Source organism: Hemicordylus capensis, chromosome 2 (assembly GCF_027244095.1).
Source record: "Hemicordylus capensis ecotype Gifberg chromosome 2, rHemCap1.1.pri, whole genome shotgun sequence".
NCBI classification, from domain to species: Eukaryota; Metazoa; Chordata; class Lepidosauria; order Squamata; family Cordylidae; genus Hemicordylus; species Hemicordylus capensis.
The window spans coordinates 77,638,885-77,649,118 of NC_069658.1; the positions used below are offsets into that span (position 1 = coordinate 77,638,885).

General features: G+C 44.7%; 1 protein-coding gene across 5 annotated transcripts in view; it reads right to left on the reverse strand.

Annotated features, from left to right (window-relative positions):
- Positions 1 to 8,907, reverse strand: part of SEMA6A (semaphorin 6A) — a 233,317-nt gene extending 224,410 nt beyond the window's left edge. For 2 of the 5 annotated variants that reach the window (XM_053303556.1, XM_053303555.1), the window contains exon 1: positions 8,770 to 8,906. The gene's annotated coding sequence lies outside the window, so the exon portion shown is untranslated. Of the gene's footprint in view, positions 1 to 7,234; positions 7,255 to 8,536; positions 8,673 to 8,769 lie in introns of those variants that run through there. The other 3 variants (XM_053303548.1, XM_053303557.1, XM_053303552.1) reach the window with 3 other exon arrangements.
- Positions 8,908 to 10,234: the final 1,327 nt, after the last annotated feature.

Below are 10,234 nucleotides of genomic sequence, written 5' to 3' on the forward strand. Positions count from 1 at the left end.
TGAGCCATTTTTAGAAGGGCGGTATATAAATCACATAAATAAATGGAATCTATATAATGGCAGAAAGTGGGCGAGACTGCAGCTCTCAGTAGCAAAACAGTAATACAAATCCCTAGGCCAGAACCAGTTAAGGGTGGAAGGGGTGCTGATAACATCTCATAAGAACATAAGAACAGCCCTGCTGGATCAGGCACAAGGCCTACATAGTCCAGGATCCTGTTTCACACAGTGGCCCACCAGATGCCTCTGTGAAGCCCACAAGCAGGAGGTGAGGGCATGACCTGTCTCTTGCTGTTGCTCCCTTGCAAATGGTATGTAGAGGCATCCTGCCTCTGAGGCCGGAGGTGGCCTATAGCCACTAGACTAGTAGCCATTGATAGACCTGTCCTCCATGAATTTGTCTAACCCCCTTTTCAAGCGATCCAAGCTAGTGGCCATCACTAGGGATGTGCACCGGACTGGTCCGGGGCCATGATAGAGGCCTCCGAACCAGTCCGGATTGGAGCCGGTCCAGCGGGGGTGGGGTATGGAACTTTAAGGGGGGGTAGTACTTACCCCTCCCGCTGCTTTTCCCCCTCCAGCGCTTGACTTTTTGCAAAGTTTCTAGGGTGGCAGCGTTCCTCCCTGCTTCCCCTGCCTCCATTGTTGCCCAGCAAACAAGGAAGTTGAGTGTACGCATGCGCGTGCCACAACGGGTGCATGCATTCACTCAAATTCCTTGTTTGCTGGGTGACGGGGGCAGGGGCGGCAGGGAGGAACGCTGCCACCCCAGAAACTTTGCAAAAAGTCAAGCACCGGAGGGGGAAAAGCGGCAGGAGGGGTAAGTACTACTCCCCCCGCCCTTAAAGCTCCATCCCTCCCAGTGCCGGACCGCACCTCTGTGGTTCGTGAACATTCCTAGCCATCATCACATCCTGTGGCAGAGAATTCCATAGTTAGTTAGTTATTCGATTTCTATACCGCCCTTCCAAAAATGGCTCAGGGAGGTTTACACAGAGAAATAATAAATAAAAATAAGATGGAACCCTGTCCCCAAAGGGCTCACAATCTAAAAGAAACATAAGACAGACACCAGCAACAGTCACTGGAAGTGCTGTGCTGGGGGTCAATATGGCCAATTACTCTCCCCCTGCTAAATAAAGAGAATCACCACATTAAAAGGTGCCTCTTAGCCAAGTTAGCAGGGGTTATTAACTATGTGCTTTTTGAAAAAGCACTTCCTTTTGTTGGTCCTAAACTTCCTGATGTTCATTTTCATGGGATGGCCCCTGGTTCTAGAGCTATGAAAGAGGGAAAAATTTTTCTCTCTGTCCACTCTCTCTACTCCAACATAATTTTATATACCTCTATCATGTCTCCCCATAGTCACCTCTTTTCCAAAGTAAAGAGCCCCAGATGCCGTAGCCTTGCATCATAAGGGAGGTGTTCCAGCCCCTGGTCATCATGGTTGCCCTCTTCTGTACCTTTTCGAGTTCTACAATATCCTACTTAAGATATCGTGACCAGAACTATATGCAGTACTCCAAATGTGGTCACACCATAGATTTGTATAAGGACATTATAATACTAGCATTTCTATTTTCAATCCCCTTCCTAATGATCCCTAGCATGGCATTTGCCTTACTCGCTGCTGCTGTGCTCTGGGTCAACACTTTCAACTTAAGTTAAATGTAAGTGGCTAAGTATTTAGGAAAAGGGCTCAAAGTTACAACAAGCTTCTCCCATACCTGACATAACATTTAATTTATAAATAAGGTTTTGTTGCAAAATCTGGTCGTTAGCTAAGGATTTGCTGAGCTGGCATTCCAAGGGGGGATGCAAAAGATTGTAGTCAGTTGAGTAATGATAAATGGTGAAAGTAAAGTGTTGTAAACCACCTAATGGCGCAGCAGGGAAGTAACTGGCCTAGAGAGCAAGAGGTTGCTGGTACGAATCCCGCTGTTATGTTTCCCAGACTATGGGAATTTGTGCTAGAATCCAGACTATGGGAAACACCTATATTGGGCAGCAGCGATATAGGAAGGTGCTGAAAGGCATCATCTCATACTGCGCAGGAGATGGCAATGGTAAACCCCTCCTACCAAAGACAACCACAGGGCTCTGTGGGCTCCAGGAGTCGACACCGACTCAACGGCACAACTTTACCTTTAAAGTGTTGTAAGAGCACTGAAGTAAAGTTGTATTTGTGCTAGAATCCAGATTGGATTCAAATCTGATTCTTTTGTTACTCCTTGTTATTACTCCTTTTATTACTCCATGAATCTTAATTAGTTAATTACTGGGAACACTTCACATCCCACCAGTTACAGAAAAATGCAAGCTTCTATTGTCTCTTACTGTGTTGGTAATATTGGGATAGAATTGGGGAACATGCAGATATAGTTTGTGGGGATGGGCAAATTGGAAGAACAATACTCTAAATCACAATCTGGGATCCCTTGTAGATTTTACTCACAAATCATGCTCTTCTGTCAGTATACTCAGAATCAGGCTGACATACATGCACATACCCACCAAGAGATGCTTTGTCATGTCTATCCACTTCTGCTGCTTGAGATCTTTTGCAGCTATAACAAGTATTGTGATCCAGATTCTGAAAAGGCTACCAATATTCTGAATTACTTCTGAGAAACATGGCTTCTTCTTTCACTAGCCATGACAAGACAGCAGCCACCATGTTCTGAGCTATAGAGAGTCTAAACTAGCCCATTGCACAGTACAGGAAGATATATTCTGCACATCAGAAAACTCCTAGACAATTATACTGTATTAGAGGCCCTTATTTGACTAGGACTATATTCTGTAACCTACTCCACATAATGTTTAATCCATCCCTGATAGGCTTCAATTGATTATGATGCTGCTTTTATCAGCACTATATCAGGGTTGGAGTACTCAAAAAAGCACTGAGTTGTCAGTTTTGCTCCAGGATATCTGATCCCTTAAAGATAATAATTTCCCATTGCCTCATAATCATTTCTCAATAAATGACAATGCTTTACTCAGCCTCAAATTTTGCAAGGCATTTGATCCAAATGGTCCCAGTGACTTCAATGAAACTACTCTGCAGAATTATCTCATCTGTCCTGGGCTTTGAAAGATTAGGATCATCACTAAGGATGTCATACAGAAAAGTGGTAGCAACGGCTTAACTTTTGTTCCTTTCAGATCTTTTCCTTCCACCCATTCTATGAACCTCTCCCACCTGTCTTCATCAATGTATAATTTGCCTAAAGAATTAAAAATGCTACAATGCACTTGAAATATCTACGTACAGCATTACAATGATTTCAGAGCCCTTTCACCCAATTTTCTCTTTTCTACCCCCTGTGTGTGTGAAAATAACACTTCATGCATGTGATGAGGTGGGCTTTAATCTATGAAAAGCTTATGTTGAAATAAATGCATTAGTCTTTGAGATGCCATTAAGACTCTTCATCATTTTTGCTACAATAGACTAACTGCTACCACTTAAAGTTGTTTAAAGTTGTTGCTACACATAACTGTATTTGGTCTTTAAACTTTCAGGATAATATGTGGTAGAGTTCTACAGTTCACTAGGCATTCATCTGCATAGCAGCAAAGCAATGTATTCCTGCAAAGAGGCAGGATGTAATGCATATGTTAGGTGAGGTCAATTGAATCCCTTTTGTGTTTCTACTGCTGTAAACTGTGTGAACTCCTTTCAGATGTATTTGTGTATGGTTCTTTTTGGTCTTGTTGAGATGACAAATTTCCCCTTTCCTCTGCCAAACAAACACACACAAATAAGTTTACAACTGCTTACTTCCTTTTAATGAGCACAGTTCTATTTTAGATTTATCACAGGTCATTAATTTGCTCTCCTTTTTATCAATGAAGGCAGCTCCTTGCCTTTAACCCCTGCTGCCCTCTTTTCCAGACTCCAGCAGCAATAGCTTAACTCCTCAGATTACAACCTATGAAAAGGAGCTATAGCCAGCATCTACTTTTGTTACCATTAAGTAGCTGGGGATGTTAAATACACATGTTCTTTATCCATTTGAGTGCCCAGTTATTTCCCCTTTCAAGAATATTGGTTTAACACACAAAGTAGATCTCTTTAATCATCAGGGAAATAAAATAAGCAATATGATGTTAACTAATGGAAAGTATGGAGAACATATGTGAACATCTGATTCTTTTTATTCATGGTCTTATTTGACTTTTTGTATATGCAAACCAAGCATACCAGCTACCTTCAGACTATTGTATAGACTGTCTCATGCTTTAGCATTAACAGACAGGAAGAACAATCCGTGAGTTCCTCCTTACATCAAACTTTACTAAAGTCAGTAGATTTTTCTGAGTAACAAGGGATCAAGGACTTTGGTTCTATAGTCAGTTTTTAAATATTTAATTTTCTTTCAAATAATGGGTTGTTCAGAAGATGCAAATTTCTTCAGAGGTTAAGCTTTATAAGAACTTATCTATGTTTAAATAAGTTCAGTCAAATTCCAAAGGAAATCACAGATAAATGTTTTAGCAAAAAAAAATCATTTAATGAGGACTGTGTTCTCTTCATCTCATTTATTCTGAAAGTACTACTGGACAAAGTATATGTGGTTAATACTTTTGGAATATTTTAAAGAGTTTACATAGGTTGTATTTTCCTTATTACCCACTTTTTTTTTTTTTTTTTTTTTAGCAAATGAGGAGACACAAGTCTGTTAAGCAGTTAATTAAGAAAGGAACTTTTTTGGTTTTTCAATATCAGCAATCTTGGAGAAAGTCAAAAACTGTTCCAAAACTAATTAAAAAGAAACTTCCCTACAACATCCCCTTATACTGAACTATGCTTATTGAAATCAATCGTTTTATTCCTGAATAAAGTGATTTACTCAGGAACACAGATTGTAGGATCAAGCTGAAAAGATGATAGCCAAATAACTACTGGATGTTTTGGTTTTAGAGACCCATAATACAAAGACTCTATTTTCTTTCACAATAATAGTTATAATAATAATAATAATAATTTTCACAAAGACAATACTAATAGAACAATAATAATAGATAATAACTGGAGACAGTATTCTGCCACTTTATTTAATGTTAAGTTAATAATTAACCTTGATGCTGAATTATTATTTGTATTGGTAACTTTCATTTAATGTAATTTGTTTGGTGCCTGTACATTAGCTTTAAAGTATTCAGGATTATTTAAATTCCATTATGTCCTTGTGATATGCACAAGTGCAGATTCACCACCACCAAGCATCTGAGGAATTCCCTTCTTCATGTTACTGAACTCCCCCTGCTAAATGTAATAACCCAGTCCCCAAAATGTTTTCCCCCATCCCCCACAACCCCACAAAGTTTAAGTAAGGAGTTGTTCTTTAAGCTTTCCCTCTACCCCTAGTGACTATAATGCATTGGGCTTTCACAAACAAACTTAAACTTTGGTTGCTTATTGTTAGAGTAGTTAAAATGTTCTCAACATAGACAAAAACCTGTAGGTTCAAACATATTTATACTTGCTGACTTTTTAGGAAAGCAAAAAAGTAAATTTTCTCCCCTCAAAAAAAGGGTATAGATATAACAAAAACAAAACAAAACAGTCATGCAGGGTGAAAAAACAACAACTGGATGATATAATAGCCATTGCCAGACAGTCAATAGCCAGACAGTCTTTGGCCCAAGACCAAATTATAGTCCAGCATTCCAGTTGTTGCTTAATAAGAAACTACTTAAAAACCAGGAGATTGAGATCTTTTATATTCACTCTATCAGTTTCAGTCACCGCAATCAAGAGGATTTTCACCCAATTTCCTATGAAATGTTTTGTAAACACTGTGCAAAGTTGAACCAACAGTCTCTGTAGACAAGGTTTCCCATCTAAGAAAACCCAAACTTTTCAGTAACACTCTCTTGGCCTTGTCAATGCCCAAACTGGATTCACTGGGTTTGGAGCCAGAGCCTTTCCGCAGATCACATTTACACAGCAGCTGTTAGTTTTGTTGTGGCTGCTCCAAGGAGTCCAGCAATCAGCCAGCAGTTCTTCTTAGCCTCCTCCCCTCTGCCTTGATCTGCCTCAGTGCTGCTCCACTTCTTCAACAGACCAATAACAAGGGCTAGCATCTCTCAAGAGCAGGGAAAACAAGGCATGGGGGTTTGCAGGCTCCTGCTTTCACTCATCCAAATTCACAGTCAGAGCACTTAATACACGGTACTCGCAACTGAAAGCATTTCATGGTCACCAGCACACAGACACAATCATAATCCTTTCCAACAGCAGCATCCTCTGCCACCAGCATCCATAGCGCCCTGCCTGATCCCAGCACATGGTGGTTTGGTGCTATGACTGACAGAAACCCCTCTGGCCCCTTTTTCTAACTGAAAGGAGTCTGGCTAATATTGGGGAGGGAAGGGGGCTTAGCAGCTTCCCCAGATATGTTCTTTTTCTCTATGGACCAGGGACCTTTCATTAACCCCTTTCTTCTCCAGGCTTTGGGCATTTTCAGTCAGCAGTTTTAAGAAGCCTTGGAGGAACAAAACCTCCATTGTGCAGTTCATCTCTGTGATAGCTTTTTTTTAAACCAACACACCATCATTTCTCTAGCATTGGCTCCTTTCCTTGGGGCTCAAAAGAGATGTGAAAGGACTTTTAGTGCTTGATTTCTAGAATAGAGGTATCGGGGATCAGGTCTTCATAGAAGGCATACTTTCTGCCCTGGGAACCTTTTCTACATCTAATCCCAGATGTGGGAGATAGCTACAATTAACTCAAGTGGTGAGAAGGGGGGGGGAATCACACTGCATATGTTCAAAAGCATGTATTTTTTTTAAATGTTATTAGTTCACATTATGTCCCAAAGGTGAGCTATATTGATAGGTTCTCATAGAGTTTGTTTGTTTATAAACATGCTATCAGATCAGTGCCTTTGGGCTATCAGTTTTATTGTTTTATTTATTTATTTATTTCTTACATTTTTATCCCGCGTTTCCTAAGGTCAGGTAATAAAATAATACGTGAATGGTCAGAGCAAGCAGTTCCCCCCCCCCTTACTTTGCAAGTACTCCTTTACCATTTATCTCATACTTCCTCCAGTGTTTCTCCCCACACCTAATGTTACATACAATATGACCTGCACAGTACCACACCGCCCCAGCTCTAACGGCCCCATGCTCTGGCCGAATGGAAACAGCGAGCGACCCTCAACCACACCGCCCCTGCTAGTTAGTGTTGCCCTCTCGCCTTTCTCCAAGTTATCACTACCTCCACTCAAAGAGGTTATTCATTTCATTCTCCACTGAACTATTCCGCCTCCTCCCAGGCGCCCTGCTATCTCGTCTGTCTCCGGAGGTAGCAGCAGCATCCTCCTCCTCCCATGCACTGGTCAAGGGAACTGGACCGTCAGGGATGGGGTGGGGGGGGACACACTAACATTTCCCCTTCACTCCCTACGAGCGGCAAGGGCGGGGGCTCGGCCCAATTAACTCCTCCCTTAGTGGAGGCAGCAGCAGGAGAGACCGAAAGGCGCGCGGGAGAAAAGTAAGCCGAGCGCGCGCCCCTCCTGCCTCTCTTCCTCCCCCTCAGCGACAGTAGCCGAGGGAAGGAAGGCAACAACAGGAGGAGCAGCCTTGCCCTGCGCAAGAGCTGACAGGCTCTGAGGAGAGTCAGAAGATCCAGCCACTCTCTTCCCATGCATTACCTACATACGCCGCCCCACCCCCGCCAGCACCGCCTCCCTCTCCTCCAGCTTTGCCCATCACCTCTCCCGGCAGAAGTAGACTGACAACCCCCCCCCCGCCCTCCCCTCAGTAGGGGGTGCAACGGGGGGAGAGCAGCAGCAGCAGCCCGGAGCTTGCGTCAAGCCCAGTCCCCAATCTTGCAAACAAAGCCAGAGACGGGCGGCGGCGGCAGCAGCAGCAGCAAGCGCCAATAGACACGCCACCCACCATCCCAAGGGCCAGGGTGGGCACCAGGCAAGCAGAGCGCTCAAGGGGGCGGAGAGGCGTTGGCCTGGATGGAGAAAGAGGGGGACGCAGTCAGGCTCCCTCAGCCCCAAGTTTCCCTCCTTCAAGCACGAGCCGTCGCCGTGTCCCTCTCCCCTCATGTAGTGAGTGAGCCAGCCAGCTAACGTGCTGCCCCAATTCCTCCCCGCTTCTCCTCCTCTGCCATCACACTGACGGTCTCTGAAACAAAGACTCCACGCCCATCCTCGCCCCCCAAGGAAGCCTCGTGTTGAGGGATGGAAAGCCAGGCTAGGAGCACAGGGCGAGAGCGCTCTCCGGAGGTGCTTTGTGTGCGGGTGGCAGCAGCTTCAGCCAAGCAACACTCAACGCCGCCGCCGACGCCGCGCCCCAGTTCTCTCAGCGCCCGGGCGGGCAGCAGCAGGGCAAAGTAGCCCCAAGCCCCTCACGAGCCGCAAAATAGAGACGAGAGAGAAAATCCCGGCGCGCTTCCAGCCAAACAAATACACCCAATCCTCGCCTCGGTGCCCGTTCGTGCAAACGAGAGGATGACAAGAAAAAAGAATGAATTGCCCCCCGCCCGCCCTCTCCCCAGCACACCTACCGAGACGCGGACCGGGGAGAGAAAGTGGCGGCGGCATCGAGCGTACGCTAGCCCTCGCCCTCCTTGGAGCGCCTCTTCATCATTACGCCCCGTCCTGCTGTCTCGCAGGACCTTGCAGAGCAACGCTCCTCGCCTTGCAACCTCCCCGCCCCACGCCTGCCCCAGCCTTGCAACGCGAGCCCCAACAATGCACGCATCCAGCAGCAGCAGCAGCGCTGGAAGGAGTTACATACCTCGTCGGTGCATGTATCTGGACAGGACTAGCTGATGGAGTGTCCCATTTAGTAATCCATTTAAGGGGATCGCTCAGCGAAACTCGATCCACTTTCGCCTTGGCAATCCTTTGTCATTACTACATGTGTGCTTCTAGGGAAGCGAGATTTATTCTTTCGACTTTCTGCAAAGCAAACACAATGTGTTCATTTCCACGGAGGGAAAAAGGGGAAAGGGTGGGTGTGGGGAGGGGGAAATAAAGAGCTCCGTTTACTCCTCTTCCAAATGTCTCTCGGATTTCCAACCCAGTAAGTCCCCTTCAGACGGATCTTGAGAGAAAAGTCCTTTCAGAGTCTTGTCGTACCCCTCCCAAAAAGTGTTCCTGGCTGGCGAGGTTGCTTCAGGGAAACTCCTAGCCAGGCAGTGCTGCTGCTTGTCCCTCGGCAAGAAAGCGCGATTTGCCCAACCGCTTCTGGTCATTGAAGTGTGTTTGGGGAGGACTTCGGAGCAGTCTCTCTCGATCTCCCCGTCCCCTTGCCTCTCTTCCCACTGCTACTCTCCGTCCCAACTCCTCTGTCACTGGAAAGCAGCTTGGCTGGAGGTGGAGTCAAATCCCGGACTGGATTCCGTGGAACCGGACTGGCCCGATCATTATTTCCACCTACACCCACTTCAGAGAATGAATGGGTGTGTGGGTTTGAGGAGGGGTCGTAATGGTGGGTGGGAGAAAATATGTATGAGGTGTGGGCACTGGCAAACTTCCAACTGAATTGGCTCACACAAACACACACGAGAGAGAAAGAGAGTGACAAATTGGTAACCTCCCTTTATCCTGCACTCTCTGTATACATGACACTGGATGTAACTGATGTGTATTGGGTGTGTGTGTGTGCAAATGCAGGAACATAGGGTAAGTTCTGTGCTAATTAAAAAGAAAGCTTTTTTAAAAAAGAAGAAGAAGAAAGCCTGAGAAGAAATAATCCAAGAGACGAGCTACAAGAAAGGATTTGTTCATCGATTTTCTTAAATGGAAAAGTTTAAAGGGATGTACGAAGTCTTTCCTATTCAAGCCACTGTGCCGAGGCTGACGTCTCCACTGCAAACGAAGCAAAGAACAAGTAAGTGAAGGGGGTAAATGCAAAACCCACTCTGCTTTTAACCCACTTTTTAAAAAGTTTAACCCTCTTTTTTTTAAAAAGAGAGGCTTTAATCTTGTACACCGTACTGGACAGTGGGTCTTATCACAAGAATGCGCAGGACTTTACTTCCAAAAAAGCTCAGCTGGTAAGATGGTTTCAGAATTTTGTTTAACTGCTTGCTTTCAGGGATTGAGGAACAAGTGTAGGGGCCGATGCGTTTTCTTCTTTGTGTGTTAGTTTTAAAACAGATATACACTGCAATACATGAAAAGGAAAAAGCATGTTCATTCTTTCCCCACACTTTTTATTGGCATGGAAAAAGCACTGCCTGTGTTATAACAATCCC